The 14,446-nt window shown below is 31.4% G+C and overlaps 1 protein-coding gene across 8 annotated transcripts in view; it reads right to left on the reverse strand.

Annotated features, from left to right (window-relative positions):
- ZBTB46 (zinc finger and BTB domain containing 46) overlaps window positions 1-14,446 on the reverse strand; it is a 159,449-nt gene that overhangs the window by 133,485 nt on the left and 11,518 nt on the right. For 6 of the 8 annotated variants that reach the window (XR_004231927.1, XM_031951797.1, XM_031951796.1 and 3 more), the window contains exon 3: window positions 8,508-8,626. The exons of the other annotated variants lie outside the window; for them this stretch is intronic. The gene's annotated coding sequence lies outside the window, so the exon portion shown is untranslated. The remainder of the gene's footprint in view (window positions 1-8,507; window positions 8,627-14,446) is intronic. 8 annotated transcript variants of the gene reach the window in all.

The following is a 14,446-nucleotide window of genomic DNA, read 5'->3' on the forward strand; positions in this document are numbered from 1 at the left end:
AATATTCTTATAGGACACTGCCATTCTACTGGCTCTTAATTCCCTAATACAGAGTGCCAGGTGGGGGAAAGGCATGAAGTAATCAGTCCTTGTCACTTACAAGTTACACTAGAACCTTTTAAGTAGGAACACTCAATTCTGGCTCAGTCTTTACCACGTTATTATTTTGAGTTCCTTAGCCAATTAGAAGACTTTTTCATCATCACAAAGTGAGCCACTCTGGCCCCTTGCTCATTTATGGTCAGGAAATGGCTCTCAAAAGTTCCAGTGGTTGTACTGGCAACAAGAGAATACTGTGTATGCTCTGTAAAACCCACCAGGAAGGGTAAATCCACTTACATTGTAAGGACTGATCCTCATGGTTAGTTGCCTATTATATATATAAACTTTTAAACGATAAGTTTGAGAGATCACTGATCGGTCACATCAATTCCTCTATAAATATCTTTTTTTCTTTCCATCAGAATCAATTTTGAGTGTCACCAGAATTTAATTTTTGAGAGTTTCCAACTTCTTCCTTGAACAAATTTCTTGTTAGAGTGAAATTCACTCTTCTAGAGTCTAATGTAAAGTCAAACTATTACCTGCATTTTCTCCTTATACATGCTAAAATGATACCATCAATGTCTTTCAACATATTTAATCAAATACTAACTTATTCACCTTTACTACTTTCTTTATCTTATGAAAGATTAGATATAAAGGAAACTGAGAATGATTAATTTTCCTGATACTTACAGACAGACTTTCAGCAAATTTCTAGACAACTGAATTCTCTCATCATAAATATATCCTGTATTCTATACCAGCTTTATGAACTATTAGGACTCATCTTCCAGTGCCTCCAGCTGTTCTATCAGTCTGCAGAATATTTGAATCATTATATCATGTGTTTCTTCTTCTTTTGATGCTTATTCAAATGCACTCAAGTATCTCTGTCTCCCAGAGTCTCCAGTCTCTCAAGTTTGTGGATTTTGACATGAGTGATTTTTTTTATGTGCACTCCCTCTCCTCCAGAAATTAATTTCTTTTGTTTATATCTTGTACTTAGATATTAATTTTAATATTGTCTCCTCAACCTCCCTCTCCACTGCAATAGAATAAAATATTTTTGAGAGGTAGGAGCTCTTTTGTTTTCATCTTTGTATCCTTAGCACCCGAATTCAGTATTTTTTAAAACTTAAAAAAAAAAAAAAAAAAAAATGTGTACTGGGGCAGCTAGGTGGCGCAGTGGATAGAGCACTAGCCCTAAAATCAGGACAACTTGATTTCAAATGTGGTAACTCAGACACTTAACACCTCCTAGCTAGCTGTGTGAGCCTGGGCAAGTCAACCTTAACCTCAATTGTCTGGCGGCAAGGCTGGGGGGGGTGGGGGGGGTGGGAGGGGGGAAATTGGGAAGTATATCATAACAGTCACTGAACTTACAGATATTTTGGCGAGAAATGGCACAATGCACTACAAAAGCATCCTGGCTTTGGATGAAGAAAGACAAGGTTATTGCACATATTTAACCTATATCAGATTGCTTACTGTCTTGGGGAAGAGGGAGGGTAAGGAAGAGGAGGAGAGAGAAAAAACTGAAACAAAATCTTATAAAAATGAATGTTGAAAACTATCTGCATGTATTTGGAAAAATAAAATATTATTTTTTAAAAATATGATCTACTTACTGTGTGACACCAGAAAACAGACTTTTAACTTTTCTAAGCTTCAGGTTATTTAACTTTAAAACTGGACTGGAATTGGACTAAAGTCATAGGATCACACAGCTGGAAGGCATCTTAAAAATTATCTAGTCCAGTATTATTTTACATAATAGAAAACTGAAGCCCAAACAGGTTAAATGACTTGTCCAAAGTTATAGGCGATAAATGGTATAGCTGAAATGTACACTATAATCCTAGGAAATATCAGGAATTGAGTGATAGTCTCTTGACTCAACAATTTCTTGATCCAGGGCCAACTAGTATTGATCCAGGGTCAATATCATGTTAAAGAAAAGTAAAGCAACATCTCTGGTTCATGTGGATAGCCCAATAAAAACAGATCCCTCCAAGATTCTAATAATCCTAAGAAAAAGAACAAATAAAAATAACACATATCAATATTTTGCTTTAGTGAACATTCTCCTAGAGAGAATATATTTTGATTGACCCAGGAATGCCCCTTCCTAAACACCTAATAAAAACTCAGCAAATATTAATTCATGAAGAAAATGATGCTACATAGTACATGGTTATAAAATCAATAACTTTATAAACATTAATCCCTGGGAATTAGTCATATGAGGTCACCTTGACAGCAAAAGAGTATGTTCCATTAAATCCTTTCTACTTATAGATTAAAGTAAAAAGACTTCAACTTTAATGCTATTTTAATAACTACAAACAGAAACTATAATAGTAAAAATCTACATTTATTATTCATTACAACTCAATCATACAACACTTAATGCTTCATGGATAAGGACCATATAAATCACTAGGTCTGAAAACTCACAAAAACCATGAAATTTGAAGACTGCCATGAATATATTTCATTTGCTGCACTCTATGTATGCAAAATACTAAATCAAGGTCCAGGATAGTGATTTTTGTCTCCAGAGAACTATATTGTTGGGTTATTTGTTCTAATAATTTTTTAAAAACACAGTATAATTAGATTTTATATATACACATTACTTAATTGGGAAATGGCTAAACAAATTGTGGTATATTATGCAATGAAATACTACAGTAATAAATGAATAGAGAGAAACAAGAAAAGAGATATGAACTGATGCAAATGAAGTGAATAGAATTAGGAAAAATATATGATGAATACATTAATATAAAAGTATAATAAATAAAACTGAATACTATGAAATTATAATGACCAATATGGACCTCAAAGAAGAAACATGAAGAAATACCTTTTTTCCTTCTCTATGGAGATTGAGGACTTTAGAACATCGTATAAAACATCAGACTTGAGTAATGTACTGGCTAGTTTTGCATGTATATTCTGGGTGAACATACTGAAAATTAAAAATTTAGTTATGAATCAATTTCTCTATAAGTATGTGCCCACTTTACCCAAGTGATAATGCATACAGTTTTATAATTGTGTGCCCCAGGTTAACAGGAGGAATGTAATAATGTCATCTCAGTAAAGGTCTTTGATTTGAGCTAATTGTACCCTCCAGTTACACAACAGTGTGGCATTATGAGTATAGTCTTAGAAGCACAGATGGTAAGAATACCTCTGAATCTCAAATTATAGTTATTCACCTGTGGACCCAGCCTGGGAATAGAAATTGATGTGAAAGGAAATGGAGGAATACATAAGAAATAAAGAAGGAAGGAAAATGTTAGCTTGAGAGAAAGAGAAAGGGGGTAAAGTTTTGGTATTTAGTTTTTAAGAAAAAGAACATTTGTGTACGTTACACACTTCCTGCAATTGCAGGAAGATAAGAGGAAGCTGGGGAAGGAGATATTAAAGATGAGGGAATAATTGATGAAGTAGTGTTTTAAAGCATCCTAGAAGGATAAGCACAGTTGGAAAAGTTAGTGATTGAAAGTAGGCATATGTTTATCTCTGAGATAACTCTTAGTAACTGAATATAAAATTCAACCTGTTTTTCCCATAAGTATTTGTAAATTAATTTTTTTATGATTCATAAAAAGTGATAAGAACTGTTAATATTTGTTTGGAGTTGTAAATCTATCATGAGAGATGCATAACAAGTGTAACTCACTGTGGTTCCTAAGGATACATTATGCCATACACTGAAATGTCCCTTAAACATTCCCTGTTTAAGTTATGATTAGCAGTTTACGTTACTTTAAAAAACAGGAATAAACATGACTAAAGAATATCACTTAAATTTTAAGGAAAACAACTTTAAAAACTCAAGTTTGATAATAACAAAAAAGGGAAAGTATCCTCTAAACACTCACTATGGAAACTCCAGACACAAAATTTCCAAGGTATTCCAAGGTGCTCATAACTGTGGTTATGAGCAAAAGAACAACAAAAATAGTCTAGCAGCATGTTTTTGTTATCAACATAGAAATTGGCTTCTTTTTAATGCTGAAAAAATATAATTTTCTAACATGGTCAATGTGATAGTTAGTTTTGCTTAACCAATTTTTAGTCCTTTTTTAAAAAAATTCTTTTGTTACATAGGGAAGATCACTATCAAAGAGGAAATGGATCTATTTGGTCACAAATGTGATATAAAAAAGGCATAAATCAAAATAAATTACAAATCATAAAAAAAGCTTCATTGTTTCTCCATTTCTTTTTTTTCTATTTACTTAAAAACTCAATTCTCAGATACTTTGGAATGAAAAAAATCCTAATTCAATTATTAATAAAATAATTTATAATGCCATTAAATTATTTGGATGTTAGTAGAATTAAATGAATCTCACATACTATTCCCTTTCTTTACCCCCCCCCAGTCCATTTCCACCATTGTTTATAGATAACACTAATTAATTATAATTTAAATTCTTCATAAAAAACGTTAAATCGTACTTTTCAGAGCAGAAAGGAAAGCAGGTGAAGCCTCTACTGCATCTATATAGTCAGGAAGATCTTCAGGCTAAGTAATTTATTAATTATACAGCCCTGAGCAAATTACTTAACCACTGTGTTTCTCAGTTTCCTGAATTGTAAAATGGAGATAATAGTAGCACCTACCTCAAAGGGTTGTTATGAGGATCAAATGAAATATTGGCAAAGTACTTAGCACAATGCCAGGCATATAGTAGGTGCTCAGTACATGGTGATTCTCTTATTCACCTATAAGAAATTGAATTCTGGGAGAAAAAAGTTCAAATAAGAACTGAAGGTGTACAAAACTATCAAATAGGAATAAAAATGGATCATAAAATAAGGCTGTGGGAAAACGATTCCATTCATACTGCTGGTGTCATTCAAAACTGATTCAGTCTTCAGGAGAATAATTATGATAATATGTAATAAGCCAAAAAGAAGTTCATACCATTTGATAAATAATTCCACTTTTGAAAGTATATTTCAAGCAAACAACTCAAAACATAAAAAGTTTATAAATACAACAGCATAGTGAATAGATAGAATACTAACTTGGAGGTAAGAAGACCTAAATTCAAATCTCATTTCAAATATTTACTTGCTATATAATCTTGGACAAGTTACTTGCTTAGCTTCTCTGGACTTTAGTTTCTTTATCTAAGCTCCCTCCCAGCTCTAAATCTATGATCCTATATTCACAACAGTATTCTTAATAAAAGTGAAAAGTCAAAAACAACTCAAACATTTAAAACCTTTTAACTAAGTAAAATATCATATATTAATCTAATAGAATGAAACTATTTTAAATAAACAGTAGTTGCCAATATATGGAAACATTTATATCAACTAAGTGGGGAGTAAATAGAATATAAGATTGTTGTAATTATATAAAATAACCCCTTGCCTCTCAGAAGAATAAATGTTCTTAGAAGACTTATGAGTGATGTAAATGAATTTGAAGTATATATTCCACATGTTATTTTTTTCCCTTCAGTTGCTCAAATTTCTAATTAAAAGCAACAACAAAACTGAATATATGTCCCATGCTACTTGTACTGGACAGATTAAGGAGACAGGAAACTAACAGCCAGGAGGTTAAATTTAGCATGAATATGTGAGAAATCTATATTTATCTTCCCTCACTCTAGCTAGAACCTTAAACATTTCAGTGTTGGAAAATTCCACAATACAGATTCAAGGTTTGGACCTTAACTTTTCACACATTTTCTCTAATGGGAATAATATTCAGGTCATCTTCTTGGGGTAAGAAAGCAATACAGAGGATGAAACCAAGTTCCTAATGTGCTGGACACTTTCAAAATAAAGAAGTGAGACAAGAAAAGCATTATCTCTTCCTCACTATACCAGACACATGCACTCTATTTTCCTTTACTTGTGAAGAATCAATTCCAGGTTTCAGATGTGAATCTGGTACCAAACAAGTTAATTGTTTTATCCTTTAATGCTGGATCATTGAAACATTTCCTTAACATTAAACTCATTTTTTAAAAAATTACAACATAAAGAAAAGGTACCAATTTTCAAAAAGCTACCTTAGATTCTCTTATCTGAAGCATAAGAAGAAACTATGTAATGGCATACTGACACCTTCATCAAAATACCTTTGAATGTATACTGGTTACAAGGCATTATGCTTAGTATTAGTGATACAAAAAGCAAAAAAGAGCCCTTACCTCAAGGACTTGACAGTCTACTTGGGGAGACAGAGCAAATATTAATAATAAAAGTACACTTTTACACTGTTCTCTTGAACCTGTTTTTTCTTCTTCTTCATCATTGTTTGTTTTCCCCTCCATGCAATTTAATTTTGTATACATACTGGATTTACTTGTTTGTGAACATGTATCCCACTCAGTAAATGTCAGTTCTTTTAAAAATATATCTTCTTATACATTTGTATCTGTGGGACATAACACAATATCTGACACATGGTAGGCACTAATAAATACTTTTTAACTGACTGGTCTTCCATTATTGCCTTGTACTAATATACTAGAGTGCAAATCAGGCCTATGCCCTCTTGTCTTGGAAACTTTTGTGGAAAGTCTACTTTTTTCCTTAGTATTTGGGGAACATTGATGGGACAAAAACATGCTCAGTTGTATTGAAATGTAGATGGGAGAGGAAAAACCCTTCCCCTTCTTAAAATTCACCCAACCACCTTCATTGGTCAAATTTTCTAGTATCTTCTTTATTAAACATAACTATATTGGCTAATATAGATTCTAGAGTAATAATATTTTGATTTCCAAGTTTTAAATCTATTTTGTTAAAATTTTACCAGAAGTACTATATATTACATATCTCTTGGTTTTAATGCTTATTGCTAATTAAAATGGTTATATTAAATAAATAAAAATGCATACCTTCAAATGAACTGATAAAATATAAATTGTAAAACATTTTAGTTATAAAATTTCAAGTGTAAATTTCATTACCATGTTAATGAAATACTAAAACCATTTTGTGACAAAATTTCTTCTTAAACAAAAGATTCCAATTTTAAGAACATAACATGTTCACTTTTTTTGCACAAAGGAAAGAGAAACAAAAGTAAATTTAATTTTTGCGCTTTTTTGTAAACACAATGAATTTCAGAAGTGAAACATTTCTTATGTTAAAAAAGAAATCTTACTATATCTTTCTACAATTCATTAACTATCTTCAAATCTAATAATTTAAAAGATCATTTTATGTCAGTTGTTCAGGCAGAAGTCCTTAGACACTTAGGGAAAAAAAAACTAAAAGTAATTCTTCATGTTCACAAAGGGTTACATAATTCCTTTTAAAAATAATTATAGTCTCTTTGTTAGCAAAAAGCATACACAAAAATATTTTTATTAACAAGCAAAAAAGTACATAAACATTTTAATTTTCTTAATTATTATGTACATACAAAACTTTGATTATAACAAATCATTTAATATTAATCTATATTTGTTATGATATAGGCATATAAAATATAACCTAACATAAGGCATAAAATTATGATATGTAAATATTATAAAATGATAAAAACAGATTTATCTTGGAGTTAAATACCATAGATTTTGATTACATCATATTATTCTTCTAGATTATGCTAATGTAGGATACTTTGTGTTATTTTGTAGGAATACTTTGGGTAATCTGGTAAAGCCTGTAGACCCCTTCTCTGAATAATGTCTTTAAGTGCATTAAAAAATACAAAGGATTACAAAAGAAACAAGTTATATTGAAATAGGTTATCATGGCACTGTAGGTTAAGAATCCCAGTATAAAGGATACTGCATTTATTGTTAACTCTATTAACTAGCTACATGATTTTAAGCAAATTACTTAATTTCTCTATGCTTGCCTTCTCATGTGTCAAATGAACATAATAATACTTTCCTTAGCTACTTCACAAAGAAGATGACATGATATGAAGACTTGATATGATAAAAAGTTTAGAAGAATTATAAAAACATAAGTCATCCTTATTCTATTTAATTTTGATTAGTAATCAGATTTTATTTTTGAACTAGTTTCAGTTATTACAGTTCAGGAGCTGCTTTTTTAAAAAAAAGTGTTTTAAAGATATCAATGTTTAAAGATGGTTTTCCTTTATCATACTACTATCACCATATTACTAACTGCCATTATACCACTCTGCATTATAGGCTGACCAGAGGCTATCAGCAGACACAAAATATTATAGTTTAGATATAGTCAGAATGGAAAGTGTTCTGAAAATTCCCATTATTATTTTTGAACTCCCTATAACTACTTTCATGACATCAAATGTTATACCACATAATGAATTTCTATGAAGCTAAAAAAAATTACCAATAGAAGCAAAGACAATATGACATTTTAAAAAGTAATATTTGGTCCAAATATTACCCCAAAGCCAAGGCTATTTGTAATCATTCATTCTTGTCTTACTCTGTTAATAACACAGGAAAAGTGTTAAAACATACCAAAGTTGAAAACTGTTTCTTTAGCTGTTTTCAGTGAGTCACAGTAGTATAATACATTTTTTAATACATCGAGGAAAAATGCTCCTAATAATAATCTCTGAGGAGTTCTTCAAAATGTCCTGTAGTTGAAGAATAAAAATATATGATCTTGAAACTAAGCAAAGCTAAAACAATGAAGGCAAAATACATATTTATTTCTTTCTCATTTTAGACAAAAGAATATTAGTAAATACTTATAGAAAAATCTATAAACTTTAACTATATTCAACTAAAATATTAGAGAGTATATTATAAATAGGCAAACTAATTTAATGACATACTATTAAATGCAAATATTTGTGATAAACTTATTCCCCCCCAAAGAATTCTATATGTTTAACTTTACCTTCAGATAAATATATTACATGATTAATAAGCTTTCATGTACAAACATATCAATTGTTATCTTTGGATACTGACAGAAACATGCTCATCTCAAATCATTTGGAATCAAACCAGTGAAGAAAAGTAACTTTTCCAAAGCAAGAAACAGATCAGCTTTTGTGATTATATTAAAAACAGCTTGTATATCTTCAAATTAAAATAAGTTTCTATTGTAGATGGGGGCTATGTGGCTATGTACAAATCATGTTTAATCTAATAACTTCCTAGAAAAAATTTATATTTTGTATCAATTTTTCTTATTATTACGCTTCTAAAGAATAAGAAAAACTAAAATCATCACTCAAATAATGAGTTTCCTAACATTTTGGAAAGAGATTTTAAAAAGTAATGAAGGGGCAGATAGTTGGTGTAGTAGTTAAAGCACCAGTCCTGAAGTCAAGAGGACCTAACCCTGCCTAACTGTATGATCCTGAGCAAGTCACTTAACCCAATCACCCCAGCCAAAAAACAAAAAAAGTAATGAAGTGGTCTTCAATATAGGCACAAATTTTTTAAATAACACTAAAATCACATGGCAGTTTATAATTTTAATTTAGTAAAAACATTGTATGTGGGAGGTTTTATTTTTTTGGGGGGGGTGGCATAACAGGAAGGAAAACCATAAGGACAGAAAACCAAAAACTGTAGTCAAACTATCTCAACCTTTTAGAACTAGGAACTTGGAGCTAATCCTACAAAAAGAAATTTATAACCTACACTAGAAATCTCACACAAATAGATCCCAAAAAAGACATATTTTAAATGTTGTAGTGGGCTTTGCACAGTCAGCATTTGCTAAATGTTCTTTGAAATCAGTTAAGTTCACTGTGACAAGCTAACTAGAAACTAGTTCAATTCAAAACATTTTTATTTAAATAGCACTTTTCTAACTAAATAATTTCTCTTTCACTCTTGTACAATAGATATAATCCTTTGCAAAGAATTATAAATTGCCTATAGATATTCTGACAGCCCAAGTCCTTGAATGTATAATATACCAATATAGAATCGAGTCCTTTTCTAACAAATTTTTCATTTCTTAATGTCCTACTTCTTTTACATAAATATAATTCCCATCATAAAAACTCTTGTCTTTTCTATGATGTTAGTATTATAAAGATATCTTTGGAGCTGCTTAATCTACATACAATATCAAGAAATAAAATCACTAAGTCCTCTTCTTCAAAGAAGATAACATGGATAGACACTATGTTCAAATATGTGCTGAAAAAGTAGAATACAATAACATACCTAGATAGTTGAGAGATAGTGTAAAGAAAAAAAAAAGTAAGAAATACATGGACCAAACAGTAGCACTTATCATGGTACTTGGGAATAGTATGCCATTGTACTACACTACCTTCCCTGAAAAAAGTAGGGGGCTTGAACTCAAGACAAGGTTGGCAAGACATTTTCTTCTCTAAGCCTGTATATACAGTTTAAGTACTAAGATAGCCTAAAAGGTCATCATCAGGATATCTGAGAAGACGAATACCCTCTTCTGAGTTATCAAGTCCTGATTTTGATAAGAAACTTTCTGCAAGACTAGATGGATTAATTTTTAGCATCATTAAATTACTGTATAATCCTTTTGTGGTTTTCTGAATACAAAACTGGAAGAGGAGTTAAGAAATCTGAGTGAATTTCACCAATGATTTCCATAAAACCATGGGCAAAGCAATTAATTCTTTTAAACAAACATTATTCTCCATTTCTACATAGATGTTCTTTTCTGCTTATTTCCTCCCAGATAATCTTTGAATTTTCAAGATGATATTTTAAAAATGTCTTTGAAATGCTTAGATAAAAAGATGCTATGGAATATTTGATGCTATGGAATTAATTGAATAGAATATTACATGAGAAATTTTGAGTATGAAGAATTCAAAGATATATGTGAAAATATAATTAAAGTGATATAGAGTGTTGAAGACAGAACCAAAAGACCAAAACACATATTAACTACGTTTCTACATAGAGGCAACATGTAGAAGACAATATCAACAGTGATAAAAGTATGCTAAAAATATAACGAGGCAGTTAGATGGCAGTTAGAACAGTATTTCAGGCCTGGAGTCAGGAAGATCTGAGTTTAAATCCAAGGCCTTAGAAACTTATTAGTTGTGTTACCCTGGACAAGTCACTTCACTCTGTTTGCCCCAGTTTCCTCATCTGTAAAATGAGCTGAAGAAAGAAATGGCAAACAACTCCAATATATCTTTGCCAAGAAAATTCCAAATGGAGTCTTAAGAGTAGGGCACAACTGAAACAACTGGATAACAACAAAATATATAAAGAATTTTACTATCCTGTTGATGTTAATATACACATCTTTTGGGTTTTTTTTTACAAATTTATTTTTAAAAAGTAGTAATATGTTATCTATGCAATGTCAAGAAAACTAAAAAAAAAGCTCCCAACAATCTGAGTGTATCTTCTTGCAGCATATTCACACATTGTGGATGATAGTTATTTTTTTCTCAATGGTATTTTATTTTTCAAAATATATGTAAAAACAGTTTTCAACATTCATTTTTGTAAAACCTTGTGTTCCAAATTTTTCCCTCTTCCTCATTTACTCCCCCCTTTCCAAGGCAGCAAAGAAATCTGACATAGTATAAACATATACATCCTTTTAAATATATTTCTATATTTGTCACGTGTAAAAAAAAAACAGATCAAAATGGAAAAAAACATGAGACAAAAGGCAAACAAACAAAATGTGAAAATATTATACTTTCCATAGTTCTCTCTCTGGAGGCAGATGGCTCTTTCCATTAAAAGTCTATTGGAAGTGCCTTGAATCACCTCATTGATGAAAAGAACCAAGTCCATCACAATTGATCATCACATAATCTTGTTACTGTGTACAATGTTTTCTTAATTCTACTCACTTCATTCCGCATCAGTTTATGTCAGTCTTTTCAGAGTTTTCTGAAATCAGCCTGCTCATAATTTCTTATAAAACAATAATAGTCCATTACATTCAACTTACTCAGCCACTCCCCAAACAATGGGCATCTACTCAATTTCTACTTCGTTGACACTATGAAAAGGACTGCTGAAAACATTTTTGCTCATTTAGGTCCTTTTCCCCCTTTCATAATCTCTTCAGGATACAAAAACCAGTAGTGACATTGCTGGATCAAGGGGTATGCACAGTTTTTATAGCCCTTTACAGCATAGTTCCAAATTGCTCTCCAGAAAAGGTGGATCATTTTGCAATTCTACCAACAATGCATTAGTGTCCCAGTTTTCTCATATTCCCATCAACATTTATCATTATCTTTTCCAGTCATCTTATCCAATCTGAGAGATGTGTAGTGATATCTCAATTATCTTAATTTGCATTTCTCTAATCAATAGTAATTTAGAGCATTTTTTTCATATGACTACAGATGGCTTTAATTTTTGCATCCAAAAATTGTCTCTTCATATCCTTTACATTTTATCAACTGGGAAATGAATTGTATCCTTATAAATCTGACTCAGTTCTCTATATATTTTAGAAATGAAGCCTTTATCAGAAATATTGGCTGTAAAAAATTTTCCCACCTTTCTGCTTCCCTTCTAATCTTGGCTACATCAATTTTTTGTACATTTTAAATTTAATGTAATCAAAATTAGTGGATAAGAGTTCTAAAACATGGTCAAGTAAAGATGGATTACAATTTGCAAAGATGGAGAAGATAACCATATTGATGTGACTGTTGATTGATAAGCTGGGAAAGTTTAGCTTGGAAAAAGTTGGGGGAGTGGAATGAGGGTAGGAAGTGAGAAGAGCACGAAAGCTGTCTTCATTAGAAGGGATAACAGGTGGAACAGATTTGGGCTTTTTTGGATCCAGATGGCAGAACCAGGAGCAATGGATGGAAGTTGCAAAGAAGCAAATTTGATGTCAGAAAAAAAATTCCCTGAAGGAAGAGATATTTGAAAGTAAAATGGGATGCCTCACTAAGTAATAGATTAGAAGTCTTCAGAAAAAAGCTGCATAAGCACTTGACAGGTAGAGTAGATATTCCTTTTGAGATATAGATATAAGCTACTCAGTCACTATAGGATCCCTTCTAACTTTAAAATTTTTATGTGAGATCCTGAATGCCCTGAAATATCTGAATAAAAGAGCTTGTATAATTATTAATAATAAAAAGTTGTTGAGAATATTTTCAAGAGTGCTACATATCCTAACATCTGATAATAAGTATTTGAAATGAGATTTTTCAAAGAAAGGGAAATACTTGTTTAAATTCAGTTTTGTGGTACAGCAGGAAGAAATTCTAGTCTTGAACTATTCTAAAATTTCATTTTAGATTTGGAACTATGCTCAAAGAGCTATAAATCTGTGCATACCCTTTGATCAGCAAACTACTAGGTCTTTATCTCAGAGATTTTTTTAAAAAGAGAAAAAGGGGGCAGCTAGGTGGTACAGTGGATAGAGTACCAGCCCTGAAGTTAGGAGGACCTGAGTTCAAATCTGGCCTCAGACACTTAACACTTCCTAGCTGTGTGACCCTAGTCAAGTCACTTAACCCCAACTGCCTTAGGAGAGAGAGAGAGAGAGAGAGAGAGAGAGAGAGAGAGAGAGAGAGAGAGAGAGAGATAGAGAGAGAGAATATCTGTGTGTACAAAAATATTTATAGCTGCTCTTTCTGTGACAAAGAATTGGAGAAGGAAGGGATGCCTATCAATTGATGAACAAGTTGTGACATATAATTGCAATGGAATACTATTGTGCTATAAGAAATGATGAGCAGGATGCTTCAAGAAAAACCTGGAAATACTTACATGAACTGATACAAAGTGAAAGTGAGCAGAATCAGGAGAATATTGTAAAGTAACAACAATAGTGTACCTTGATCAATTGTAGATGACTTACCTATTCTCAGCAACACAATAATCCAAAATGACTTTAAAGGCCCCAGGATGAAAAATGCTATCCACCTCCAGAGAAAGAACCAATAGACTGAATTCAGGTTGAAGCATACTAGTTTTCATATTCTTTGTATATGGGGGGGGGGTCATAACATGCCTAATATGGAAATATGTTTTGCATGATTTCACATGCATAACCTAAATAAAATTCCTTGCCTTATCAGGGAGGAAGAAAGAGAGAGAGAACATGGAAAAGGTAAAGAATTTGTAACTCAAAATTTTAAAAAATATATTAAAAATTGTTTTTACATGTGATGGGAAAAATAACAAAATATTATTTAAAATGTTCATTTTAGGAAAGAATCTAATTCATTTATATCAATAAGTCTATCCTAACAATACAAACTAACACAGATCTCCTTCTCAACTACTAACCTCTTTTCTATCTTGATCTAGATCTCCCAGTCTATAGGGCACAACATTTCAGATATCCTATCTAAAACTGAATATATTAAAAATAGAGTTAATTTTTCTACCAAGTAATTCACTAGTCTTGTCACTAGCATCCCTATCCTTTCATTCAATAGCTATAAAATCAATTACAACTTTTCACTTTCACTCTCACACTATCATTAAGTTCTGTC

Source organism: Sarcophilus harrisii, chromosome 2 (genome assembly GCF_902635505.1).
Source record: "Sarcophilus harrisii chromosome 2, mSarHar1.11, whole genome shotgun sequence".
In the NCBI taxonomy this organism is placed as follows: domain Eukaryota; kingdom Metazoa; phylum Chordata; class Mammalia; order Dasyuromorphia; family Dasyuridae; genus Sarcophilus; species Sarcophilus harrisii.